This window comes from Sus scrofa, chromosome 11 (genome assembly GCF_054392235.1).
Source record: "Sus scrofa isolate SSC_HxYL_T2T_F1_AM1 chromosome 11, Sscrofa_HxYL_maternal_Yorkshire_Landrace_v2.0, whole genome shotgun sequence".
Taxonomy (NCBI): Eukaryota; Metazoa; Chordata; class Mammalia; order Artiodactyla; family Suidae; genus Sus; species Sus scrofa.
The window spans coordinates 32,835,229-32,848,535 of NC_139393.1; the positions used below are offsets into that span (position 1 = coordinate 32,835,229).

Consider the following 13,307-nt stretch of genomic DNA (forward strand, 5'->3'; position numbering starts at 1 on the left):
GTTTGCATCTACTAACCCCAAACTCCTAGTCTATCCCACTCCCTCCCCCTTCCCCTTGGCAACCACACATTTGTGTCTGTTCTCCATGTAAAACACCATATCGTGAACAAAGTCAACCCTGGGAAATAGTGTGAATTTTCAATTCCTCTCCCACATTTTGATAACCTTCCATGGTAGACTGTCAGAGTCATGCCCCTCCTGCACCCCAAATCTGTTCATGCCTTCCACTCACCATGCCTCTGGGCAATCTCCTCCCATATTGACTGTTATGAGCTGAATCATTTCTCTCCAAAATACAGATGCTAAAGTCCCAACTGCTAGTAACTAGAATGTAACCATATTTAGAGATGAGGCCTTTAGAGAGGTGATTATGTTAAAACAGTTGCTTTAGGGTAGTGCCCTAATTCAAAGTGGTTGATGTCCTTATAAGGAGAGACACCAGGGAAGCACATCCAAAGAAAAGACCATGTGAAGAGACAGCAAAAGAATGGCCATCTACAAGCTGATGAGAGAGGCCTCGGAAGAAACCAAGCCTGCCGACATTTCGATCTTAAATGTTCTTGCACCGAAACTGTGAAAAAGCTACATTTCTGTAGCTTTTTCACTGTGTAACACAGTGTATGGTGTTTTGTGAAGGCAGGCTGAGCAAACGAACATACCAACACATGGCTTGCTTGGCCCAGTGGGGCTTTCTTGGCCCAGTGGGGCAGGAGCAAATACAACACAAGCAGAGACTGGAAAAGTGTCTCTTGCTGCTCTCGAGATCCTTGCCAGCAACCCTGTGAACCACTCTGGGTTAATCTGCTTGATGGTAAGAAGCATATGGCCAGTCTTCTCATCACCCCAGCTGGCAAGTCAACCCAAGAGGCAGCTGCCTCGCTGACCAGCAGCTGTCTGTGAATGCAGGAGAACCCAGCTGAGTTCAGAAACAAACAGCTTGGCCCATCCTAACTGCTGACCCACAGGCAACTGTTAGTGTTTTACGCCACCAAATCTCAGGTAGTTTGTAACATAGGATACATACCTGCTCTGCCTCCACCAATTTCCATGTCTTCTCCACCCCAATGCTCAGACCAATCCCCTTGCCTCCAGCTTACCTGGGCCACTTCAAACCTGCACGCCCTACCTCTCCAACACCCTAGTAGTTCAGCCCTTACTCATCCACCCAGAACACAGCTCTCTGCTAGGTGGGTGTATTCATCTTCTGTTGCGGTGATACAAATTACCACGAATTTAGCAGCTTATAACCACACACCCTGATTATCTCACAGCTCTGTATGTTGGAAGTTTGAGGGGGGTTTTTTCTTTTCTTTGTTTGATTTTTTATATTTGTTTTTTGTTTGTTTGTTTTAGGGCCACAATAGTGGCATATGGGTTGCCAGGCTAGGGGTTGAATTGGAGCTGCAGCTGCCGGCCTACACCACAGCCACAGCAATGCAGGATCTAAGCCACATTTGCAACCTATAGCACAGCTTACAGCTTACGACAACGCTGGGTCCTTAACTCACAGAACAAGGCCAGGGATCATATCCGAATCCTTATGGATACTAGTTGGGTTCTTAACCCGCTGAGCCACAAAAGCAGTTCCTATGGGTCAGAAGTTTAGCATGGGTCTCCAGATGAACATTTAGGTGTCATGTGGCCTGTGCTCCCTTATTGGAGCCTCTAGGGGAGACATTTTTCCTCTCATTCAGATTGTTGGCAGAATTTGGTTCCTTATTACTGTAGGACTGACATCCCTGTTTGCTTGCTGGCTGTCAACTAAGCGCCTTTACTGACCTCTAGAAGTCACCTACATGTCTTAGCACCTGCTTCCCTTCCTGCATTTTCAAAGCCAACAAGATGGGTCAAGTTCCTCTCATTCTTAGACTCTCTCCCATATCTCATCCATCACATTTCTCTGACTCCAGTTAGAAAATTTTTTCTGCTTTTTTTAGCAATCATGGGATTAGATTAGGTCCACACTGATAATTCAGGATAATCTCCCCATTCTCAGAGTCCAGAACTTTGATCACATCTGCAATCACATTGCAGAAATTTCTTTTGCCACATAACATAGGTTTTCACAGGTTCAAAGGTTTGGGATGTGGACATCTTGGAAGAAGGCGGGGTCTGTTAGACTGCCTCCCGTGGTTAGCATCTTGTGGCAATGAATTCAGAGCCTGTCGTTCTTACCAGCTCTCATTTACAATGGGAGTTTTTGAAAGGCTAGCTTCCAACTATTAATGTGGCCAGCTCTCCACCATCACCACCATCACAGCCACACCAGTGCTTCTACGGCATTACGATTGCCACTCTTATTTACTGCAGTCATCACCCAGCTTTATGCTCTATCTACACAGCTCTTACTCATACTTAATTATAAATTAGGATATGTCAGCCATGATTCCCCAAATACGAGGTTTCTAAGAATGGTGTCTGGATTCCCTTATGTCATTGTCTTGCACAAATGAGCTCTAACAGGTAGTTGTTTTTTGTTTGTTTGTTTTTTAGGTTTTTTGTTTGTTTGTTTGTTTGTTTTGCCAACTGCTTCAAGCTCTACTAAGCTTCCATCTAAGACTGTGTACAGGAAAAAATGCCAGTTCTATAGGCAATGTCACAAGTTCCTACCTCTCTCTCCTTAGAATTTTGCAAACCAGTTTATTGCAGTCAGTTAAAGCTACCAGGACCCATTCTAAATCAGTTAGGATGACTTCAGCTGCGAGTAAAAGAAACCCTGATTTAAACTGGCATACACAATATGAAAAATTACTATTTCACATTACAAGAAGCGCAGATACAGATCAGACTTCAGGGTTAGTTAATTCTGTGGCTCAGAAAAATAATCAAGGTCTAAATTTTGTTCTCTCTTCCTCTCTCCACCCTGCCATTCTCAGTGTCATCAAGCTGGTAGCAAGGTGTCTGCTGCTCTTCCTGGCATCGCATTCAATTATAATAACATCCAGAAGAAGATGGGAGATTGGCTCTTCCTGTGTCTCTGTCTTTGTTGTGAGGAAACATTTTCCTACAAGTTCCCCAGTAGACTTCCTCTCTGATTTCATTAGCGGAACTGACCTCCTTTTAAAACAGGACAAGGGTAGGAGAACATGTCACTTCATCAAGCCCTTTTTTTCCTTTAGTTTCATTCACTTTACTTTTCTCATAAAAAGCTATGTGGTGGCCACAGCTTGAGCCTGTGTCCTCTGCACGGAAACCCTGGTGTGGGTCTTTCCAAGATGGTCAGTGAAATTCCTATAAGGAGCCTTGGTGAACACTGTCTCTTTCCGGAGATCAGACGTGAGATAACTGTAGATCTTGGAAATGGCATCGAAAGTGTCCTTGGCAAAGTTGCCTAGGGTGGCAGTGCAGCCCCTGGCAGAGGTGCAGCAGTCATCAATTCTGGCCATCTTCAGTATCTTCTTGGGAACAAAGGCTGAGCTAATGCCAGTGCCCTTGGGAGCAGGGATGAGGCCACACACCTGGAGCCACAGAGGGCAGTCACCTCACAATGGGCGGTATCGGGCTTGCCCATCTTGTTCCCTGTGGCCTCACCACACAGGGACAGTGGAGAGCTCGCCCATAATGATGGTCACACAGATGGCAGTGGCCACCTCCTTAGACCACTGGACACCCAAACTGACATGTCACCAGCATGGTGACAAATGCCTTGAATGTGGTCTACTGGCCAGCATGGGTCTGTTTTTGCCCAGGCACAATCTTCAAAACCGCATCCCAATGAAACATGCCCCCAGGAAAAAGTAAATGATCTCAGGCACCTTGATGGGCAGAGAGAAGTGATTGATTTCCTCCAGGGACTTGATCTTCCTGTCTTTGATGAGGCAGCCCAGCTTGGTGACAGAGAGGCACTCATTGTCCCGGTCTTGCTTTGGCAAGTTCCATGACCTTGCCCCCCACCCCCAACTCCAGCCAGACTATGCTTCAGAAGCACCATTTGGTGTTTTTATGAAGAAACCATCAAGCTCTTCCTTGATCACCCTTTTAAAATAGCAACCCTCCCCCACACCACATCCTACATCCCCTGCCATCCCTGTTGAAGGCCTTGTTTTCTTCCTGAGTTTTCATCACCAGGTGTTTTGCATTTTCATTTGTACATTTTCTTTAAGCATATACTACAATGTTAACTTCACTGTGTTAGGTGGGGATTTGGAATTGTTTACTTACCTAAAACAAGGCCTGGCACATAAGTTTTCTTTAATATTCATTAAATAAATGAACATTGATATCCCCTTGAATGAATCAAGCCCTTGGAGCTGGATGTAGGATCCGCTTCCCCATATGACTTCAATGGGGAGGGTGGGATACTGAGTTTATGTTAAGAGTTGATAGGGGTAGTAAATGTTTAGACAGGCAACCAACATCCTCATTCTTAACCTCTTTTCTTCCCCATCACCATCACCAATATTGAAAAGACAGAGATTTCTGGAGTTCCCATTGTGGCTCAGCAGTAATAAAACCAACTAATACCCATGAGGATTTGGATTCAGTCCCTGACCTTGTTCAGTGGGTTAAGGATCCGGCTTTGCCGTGAGCTATATAGTGTAGGTCGCAGACAAGGCTCAGATCAATATTGCTGTGACTTCGGCTTAGGCCTTGGCCCTAAAAAGGCGGGAAAAAAAAGAAAAGGGAGGAGACTTTGGTCATAGTGAATCTTAAAGGGGCTTACCGGTCTCAGGTAATCTTCCAAGGAGTCTTGGTGTAAGGATCAGACACAGAGAAACTTCTCCTCACAGATCCATTCATCCTAGCATCCTAGCATCATTTGTAGCAGAAGGGAATTTACTGATGCCGCCAACTCCAGTGACCTTTATTTGATCCTTTGCTTCCTTAATATTTGCAACACTTTATATAATTTATAATTCTGAGGTAGCAATCTACCTAAAGTTTACATAATAATAAGAAGGAGGTTTATCCTGGAAATAATTAGGATAATCAGGAAATAGTCAGGATAATAAAGCAGTTAGTTGAGGTAATAAAAGGAACTAAGGAAAGCCATTAAGCTGATGTCTGGCTATTCAAACCACCCCACTGAGGGAAGCCTGAGCAGAGCTTGGAGAAAGTCAGCAGGTTATCATATTCCTTACACGTAGCATAATTCATAGTATTCCTCCTCATGTTCTGCTCTAAGACTTCTGAGAGCCCCAAAGCTGGGGAACACCAGGTCTCTCAGGCCTCCTCTTTCTGAATGTCCCTCTGCCTCCTCAGAAAGGAGCCAATATATTCACTTCAGAGAGGGGGCTACACTCAGGAACCCTCCGTATGCCAGTTCCAGAAACCCCTCACCACTCTTGTTCCCATGAATTTTCTTTATCCTTACAAAGAAAAAAGAGGTCTATGTGGTCTGTTCCTCTGGAATCACTAGAAGGAGACAATCCTGCTACAGCCACAACGACCCAACCTAACCCAGGCTCCTCTTCCTACTTGAACCTATTCTGCCCAAGTAACACTAGCTTCCCTCAGGGCTCAAAGCTGTTGCAGTCACTGTCTCTTCCAGGCTCTGCTCCTTCAGGGAGCTAATTCCCTCCCTACTTCCCAAGCAAGCCAAAGAAACCTCTGCCCAGTTTCTTCCTCTGGATCCTCAAGCTCCTTCTTGGAATTGCTCCTGGTCTCCAGGGCCACTGCTTCTCATAGAAGGCTGACCCTTTAAGGCACTCTTTGAGGAGACCCTAATTATAATCAGTGTTTTTATTATTTTTTTCTCTTGCTCAAATTGTTCCAGGTTTAGACAGCAAGATTTCCTTCAGGTTGACTCATGTGTCCTTAGAGCAAGCACACTTCCTTTCTAAAGCACTTCCTTATACTGCAAGATGGTATCAGTTAATCATGAGTTTCCCCTGCCTCACCTCTGGAATCTACCACTCCATTATGAACCCTGGCTCCTTTCATTGAAGTGTATTTAAAAACCAAGCTCTGGGCACCAGATATACTCATTGCTATTGTAATGGCATTGCTTCTTAGGCCCTCTCAGCAAACAGAGCTAGGAAATACCTGTGTGTATACTAACCCATGCATATACTCATATCTTTGTTTTTGTGTGTATATATCACAGTCTGTGAATTTATACTGATACCTCTGATTCTAGCCCAACACTACAGTTTGATTTTAGCCTTCCTCCCTTGCTCCAATAATGAGAAACCTGGCTTATTATATACCTTAATTATTTATTTGTTTGTCTGTTTATTGTCTTTTTAGGGCCACACCCATGGCATATGGAGGTTCCCAGGTGAGGGGTCCAAAGAGAGCCGTAACCTCTGGTCTACACCACAGTCACAGCAACACCAGATCCAAGCTGCATCTGCAACCGGCATCACAGCAACATCAGATCCTGAACCCACTGAGCAAGGCCAAGGATCGAACCTACATCCTCATGGATGCTAGTCAGATTCGTTTCTGCTGAGCTGTGATGGGAACTCCTCTATCTATTTATTACATAAATGAATATATGATCTTATTTGTCCAACTCTAGTATATACATGGAGTTGTTTCAGGATTTCTAACCAATGCCCCTGTGAGAAACATATTTACTAACTAGATTACAGCATTTGTAATAGTTACTATTGCCTTTAGTCTTACAACATTCAGTCCAATTACTGTTTTACAAAGTTATATAGGTTCATTCTTTTCTAGCAATAAATAGCATTCTTGATTTTGAAGGCTTCTTCAAACAACCTGTGTTCCTCCTCATCATTATGGGACCACTTTATTCACATACAAATGAACTTAGAGCAGTGGGTTTTAACACCATGATCCCTTTTCTTCTAGAGGGCAGGCACATTTAAACACACTTTTAAGGTCCTACTTTTAGATCCTTATCCTAAATACGTGTCAACTATATATTGTGCCAGATCTTTAAATGTCTTTTTACAAGATTAAATCTCTTAATTAAAGAAGGAGAATGGGCTTGAGTCTTGTGTATATTGCATTTATGCTTTATTATTTTTCTATACAATACTTTGGATGCCTGAGATGATCATTATAAATTTCTTTTTATTATTCTAAATTTGTATTATCCCCTTAAGTGGTATATTGGATTGCTATAGTTCACAACCTCCAGCCATAAAATACAAAGCAATAAAATCTTCTAATTAATGCACACATATGCAAAGTTTGTAATTAAATGCAAAGCTATAATTGGACCCAGTGCCCCATCCAACACAAATAGCAATAGCAAGGAACTTCAGGGAAAAAAGAGCTGGAATATTCAGCATTGAAGTTGAATGATTATTTACAGTAATATAAAGAAAAAATATTATTCCAGATTTTAAGGAGAAAAAAAATCCATAAAACCAATAAGGAGAAAATTTGTCTCAATTTATCATTGCACAGGAGGATAAGGTCTACTGTATTCACGACACACGAAGGTGGGGGAAGACTGTAGCAAATTTATGGATGTGGTATGTAAGAAAATAAGCTCATCTATTGCCTGTAATCTGCCCACATATACCCCTACATACAGCCAAAACACAACACACACACACACACACACACACACACACACTTCCACTGTTGGGAGCCTTAAATTCCCACTTCCTTTTCAGTTTTAATTCTATACTTTTCTATACACACATTGTGTCTCTTACTGAAAATGCAGTTGTTCTGTCTTTGACCACGCATATCTCCAATGATGATATCAAAGGACCTACAAATACACTTTTCACAAATAACTTGTTTCCAAATTCTAAAAAACTAAAAATAGTTTTAGGAATTCTGAAAATTACATAAAATGGAAAAAGACATGCACATCATTGCATTATGTTAACTTCAGGACCTCACTGACCAAAGCTGCTTGTCCCCTAGCCTTCTGATTGAACACTGTCACTATGATCCCTATAGTTAGATCCTGGAAATCATCCATCATCCCTCACTTGCCCTCTGCCCTGGGCACATTCATCCATGTGTAGGTCCTGTTAGTTCTATGGCTGAAATGCAGCATGAATTCTTCTATACTTTTCAGTCTCTACGGCCACAATCCTAATCTAGCCTACTCTCATTACTTAGCTGGACCGTGGAGATTGTCCCTTAACTATTTGTCCCCAATATTCATTTTCCCCACCTTGAATCCATCCTTTTTACTACAGTAATATTAACTGATGGTGTTACTCCACTGTTTAAAAAATGCTGAATGTTTCCAATTTACTCTGGGAACTCATCTTGCCCAACATGTCACCTCACTCTCTGAACTCAAGCCCATAATTATCCTTCAATTCATTTCTGTTCCAGGCCTATATCCACCCCTCCCACTCTCCACCTAGTTAGTTCCCAGCTATTATTCATATCTTAAGTGGAACTTCCTCTAAGAAATTCTCTCTAGCCCCTACATAGTAAAGCGGGGTACCTCTGATCTCTTCTCAAAACACAGTATACTTAGAGTTCCCACTGTGGCACAGTGGGTTAAGAATCTTGGGCCACTCTATAGGCACAGGTTTAATCCCTGGCCTGGATAGTACAGTGAGTTAAAAGATCCAGTGCTGGAGTTCCCGTCAGTGGTTAACGAATCCGAGTAGGAACCATGCGGGTTCGGTCCCTGCCCTTGCCCAGTGGGTTGACGATCCGGCATTGCCGTGAGCTGTGGTGTAGGTTGCAGATGCAGCTCGGATCCCGCGTTGCTGTGGCTCTGACGTAGGCCAGCGGCTATGGCTCCGATTGGACCCCTAGCCTGGGAACCTCCATATGCCGCGGGAGCGGCCCAAGAAATAGCAAAAAGACAAAAAAAAAAAAAAAAAAAATCTATAAAAAAATAAAAATAAAAAACAAAAACAAAAACAAAACAAACAAACAAAAAAAAAGATCCAGTGCTGCCACAACTGTGGCATAGGTCACAGCTGTGGCTTGGATTCAGTCCCTGGCCAGGGAACTTCCTTATGCCTCAGGTACAGTCATAAAATATGTGTTTGTGTATACACTTTCTCTTTTGTAACACTGATTATAGCTGAAATTGACATTTATCTCAAAAATTATTTAATTACAGTTCTTCTACCCCCACGGGACTATTAAGAATTATATCTGAGTTCTCTTTAGTATCTTTAGAACCAAGGAGGGTAAGTACCTAGCACTTAGTAGGTGGTCAATAGATGTTTATTCAATGAATACTGGATAGAAAAGGAACAGCCTGACTATATGGAATTTTCACGTTTCTTCTTTATCAACAGCAGGTGAAATAAAAATCCTGTCAGTGCATGTGAATCTCCTATCGTGATCCCTGAAGCTCTACTGAGCTCAAGACAGATGGAAACCCTGCAGCAGCCTCACAGAAGGGCTCTCAAATATGACCTGCATACAAAGCAGAGAGCAGGAGAACACTGCAGGGCAGACAGCCAGCAGCCTGTTGACATCCGTAAAATACAAGTCTAGCTCTGGCTTTGACCCTCTCAGGTTCAGTAAAACATGGTAAAGATGGAGAGAAGGGACAGGTTAATTTTCTTAGAATTATTCCAGAAAAGTTGAATATATGACCAGTATTTGAATATATGACCATTTATCAGCCACTCTTGTATTACCTGATAACACGCAATCATCTTTTCAGTCTCATAAGGGAAGAGACTAAAAGGTTCAATAGTGATTTTTCTTCTTTCTCTCATTTCCAGGTGACATATTTTAGGAAGATAAAAATAAGGGTAATGCTTTCTGATCCTCTCTTTTCTAGTTCCAGAAAACATCACTTCCTGACCTTGGGACATAGAAGCAAAAGAGTGACCCACCTGGAGAGGAGACACACTACCTCCAGAAAGAAGCCAAGAAGCCAAACACTGGTCCCAGGGGGCTGGCTGGCACCACAAGTGATCTCCAGGTGGCAGAATTTCTGGGCATCAGGTGGGGCCTGAGGCATGGATTTTGAAAATGCTGGAAGCAGGATCCAATGCTAAGAAAAGGGACAGTGGGAATCAGACAAGTAGAATCAAGGTCCATGGCCAAGCAAAGGGTTTTTAAATAGATGGAGGCAGAGAACTGAGAAACAAAGAGGATAAAGCTGTCTCCCTCCCTTACCACATACATTTGTTCTTGAATCTTACTGAGATTCCATCTGCAGTCTCTTCGAATTTTCTGATCTCTCTCTCTTGGATGAACCTGCCAGGAGACCCTCCAACCCTGGATAAATTCAAACACCTACTTACCATTCATAGACTTGTCCAGTGACTGTGTAGCTCAGGAGAAAATCTCCTAACTGTGTGGAATGGCACGGTTCCTAATTAATGACCTGTCCACCCGTCTGAGTTCCCAGGGTGCCCAGTCACCTTGCTCCAGATCCTGTCCAAAAATGTTAACATCTGAGCTGCCTCTTTTGAACTATCTCTGCTCCCATCAAATCCCATTTCCAACTTGACTCTCAGACAACTGCACCTGCTATTCTATGGAGAAAATGAAGGCCATAGAAAAAGAAATATCTTGACACCCTGCCCCTATTTTTGACCCAAAAACGTGTTTGGATCCTTGCTTTCTTCCTCTCTACCTCAGAAGAAGAGGTGGTCCTTCAGCTGCTGAATGCTAAGCCCTCTGCATGCACTTGGGAGTACAGCTCATCCAAGTCCTCTGAGAGCCTGTTCCGTCAAATATATCCTCCTTCCTTTCTTTATCTTCAATTTCTCCCATGCTCTTAGCAGGTCTCTCCCTGTCTACAGTAATTAAGTTATCCCTTTAACTCTTTCCTTCTCTGCTTTCACGGATGACTTAAAGGGCTCTCTTACACTTAATGATTTCTACTTGGTCATTCATGTTCTCCTGGCACAACCGAAACAGCTATCACTAAATCAACAACAACGCAACAGGTGCTTTTCTGTCTCTGTTTCACTCACTGCATCTGACACTGTTGGCCATCTTCTCTTCCCTCAGCTCCTCTCCTCATTCCCTTGTGATCTCTCCTGCTGGCTTCTCTTCTGCTCCTTTTCTCTTCTCAGCATCACACATGACTTATAAAACCTCACCCCCACCAGCCATCGCCAAACAATTATACACCACAGAGGACTTCCAAATAGGAACACCGATCTCCGTAGCTCCAGAATCCTCCATCTGAGAGTCTGCTGAAAGAGGACCTCCCAGAACTACCTCTCACTCATTACATCCCACATTGAATGAGCTTCCTCACAAAAACACCTTGTCCCTGATAGCTTCTCAGTTTATCCCTAGATATCCAAACCTGGAGGCTGAGAGGCCAGCTATATTTTTCCTGTTCTTTGCCCTCCATACCCAATTGCTCACCAACTGCTATTGATTCTCCTTCTTAAATACCTCTCAGCATCTCTGCTCATGTCCATCTCCACTTTCACTGCTTTAGTTAGGCTCTTATCATTACTCTCCTGAAATGTCACACTGGCCTCCTGATTTATCTCTTGTCCCTCCTCTGCTCCCCCTTAAATATATTCTAAAGAATTCTCCTCCGCTTTTATTCCTTAAAACACACACTACAGGGAAAATAACAAAACTTCCTAGCATGTGGTACAAATGATTCTCAATCTGAAGACCACAATTACTGTCCCCATTCATAAGTCTGTGATTTGGATGTTAGTAATACCCACTGTGCAAGCTTTTTGTGAGGCACAAACGAGGACATACAAAATGTTCAGAGGGGTCTCATACAAAGAGAGTGCTCAGACGGATTAGAGGATAGTCTACTAAGCATTCAAAACATGTTCAAGCAGAGTTCCCTGGTGGTCAGTGGGTTAAGGATCCAGTCATCACTGCTATGGTGCAGGTTCAATCTCTGGCCAAGGAATATCCACATGCTGCAGATATGGCGAAAAAATAAGTACCTGTTTGATAGATAAATAAATGATCACTGACATTCAGCAGAGGATTTGGTGGTTCACCTCCCAGTTTTTTGCAGGCACAGAAAACTATGTGTGAGCACAGTAGACTTCAGATTTCAAGCTAAGGGGGAAGGAACTGCTAACATGATAACACTCAAGGCCCTCAGTGGTTCAATAATCATATTCCTGGTTTTTGCAACCCACCTCTGTGTGGGCAGATCAATTAGGGATTAAAAAAAAAAGTTAATTATGAAACCACCTTTTTTTTCTCTTTTCCTTTTTAGGGCTGCACCTGCAGCATATGGAATCTCCTAGGCTAGGGGTGGTATCGGAGATGGAGCTGCCGGCCTACACCACAGCCACAGCAATGCAGGATCCGAGCCACGTCTGTGACCTACACCGCAGCTCATGGCAACACCAGATCCTTAACCCACTGAGCAAGGCCAGGGATTGAACCCACACCTTTATGGATCCTAGTCAGATTTCGTAACCACTGAACCACAAAGGGAACTCCGAGACCACTTTTTTTGTTGTTTCTTATTTTTATTCCTGTTGGGAATGATTCATCTGCACATTCTCTCTTGCTTGTTCGCTTGTTTGAAATCTTTGCATATGGACACATCCAGGGCAAGGACCATACTGCATGCAGTAGAAACTCAAGTCCTAACAGATGTTCCCTGGGTAACTGATGGTGAGAAGATGATCAAATGATGACAATGAAGATGCTGATAAACAGTTTCTTCTCCTCTCCACCTATATTTCATGAGCTTGCCAAGAGAGACTTCTAACCCTTTCAACTTTAAGGAAGATTTTACGTGAAAACACAATTGTTTTGCAGGGTCACAAGTGGCGGATCCTGTCTCTGTTGGAGGCACTGAAATTTATGCAGCAAAAGGATGACTCTGTGCTCTTTCATATCAACCTCCAAGACATGCCTGAACTTCCATTAATGATCTGTCATTGTTATTTATCTAAACCAGGCCTGCAAGTTGTTGATGTCATTAGTCTCCTCCACCATTTGTGGGCAGTGAGCTTCTCAAGTTGCAAACTTATCTCTTTAAAACTGAAAGAAGGTCATTCTGTGCACCTGAATTTGGGGGAAAACAATAAAGGGCTGGATGGAGGAAAATTCCTTTGTACAACGAGATATGATAGCAATATACTTAATGTCCTGCCAAAACCTTTCACTGGGACTGGAAGCAGCCACGAGTTCAACACAAAGACCACAAACCACTGGCAATGAAGGTGAGACACATTTACTTCATAATGATAGCCAGAAAACCACATTATTTTAAGGAGAAAATAGCCATTACATTTAGACATTTTGAGTCTTCTTACACTTTATGATTCTAGGATTCAGAAAGGATCATTTTATAAAATTCAATTCTCTATATAAATATAAAAGCAAACATAAGGTGTTTAGTGTGGTGCCTGGCACAGAGCAAATACAGTAAATGGTCATCTTTGATGTTTTCTTTTATTAAAGTATAGTTGATTTACCATGTTTCTTCAACCTCTGTTGTACATCAAAATGATCCAATCACACACGGCGATGTTGTTATTTTCATA

The 13,307-nt window shown here is 42.8% G+C and overlaps 1 long non-coding RNA gene and 1 pseudogene across 2 annotated transcripts in view; both read right to left on the bottom strand.

The window, feature by feature from the left end:
• Positions 1-13,307, bottom strand: part of LOC100621837 (uncharacterized) — a 130,030-nt gene that overhangs the window by 39,272 nt on the left and 77,451 nt on the right. The window contains exon 3 of one of the 2 annotated variants that reach the window (XR_014820045.1): positions 9,696-9,856. The exons of the other annotated variant lie outside the window; for it this stretch is intronic. This is a non-coding gene — a long non-coding RNA (uncharacterized LOC100621837). The remainder of the gene's footprint in view (positions 1-9,695; positions 9,857-13,307) is intronic. 2 annotated transcript variants of the gene reach the window in all.
• LOC146398606 (small ribosomal subunit protein uS5 pseudogene) lies at positions 3,150-4,008 on the bottom strand (annotated as a pseudogene).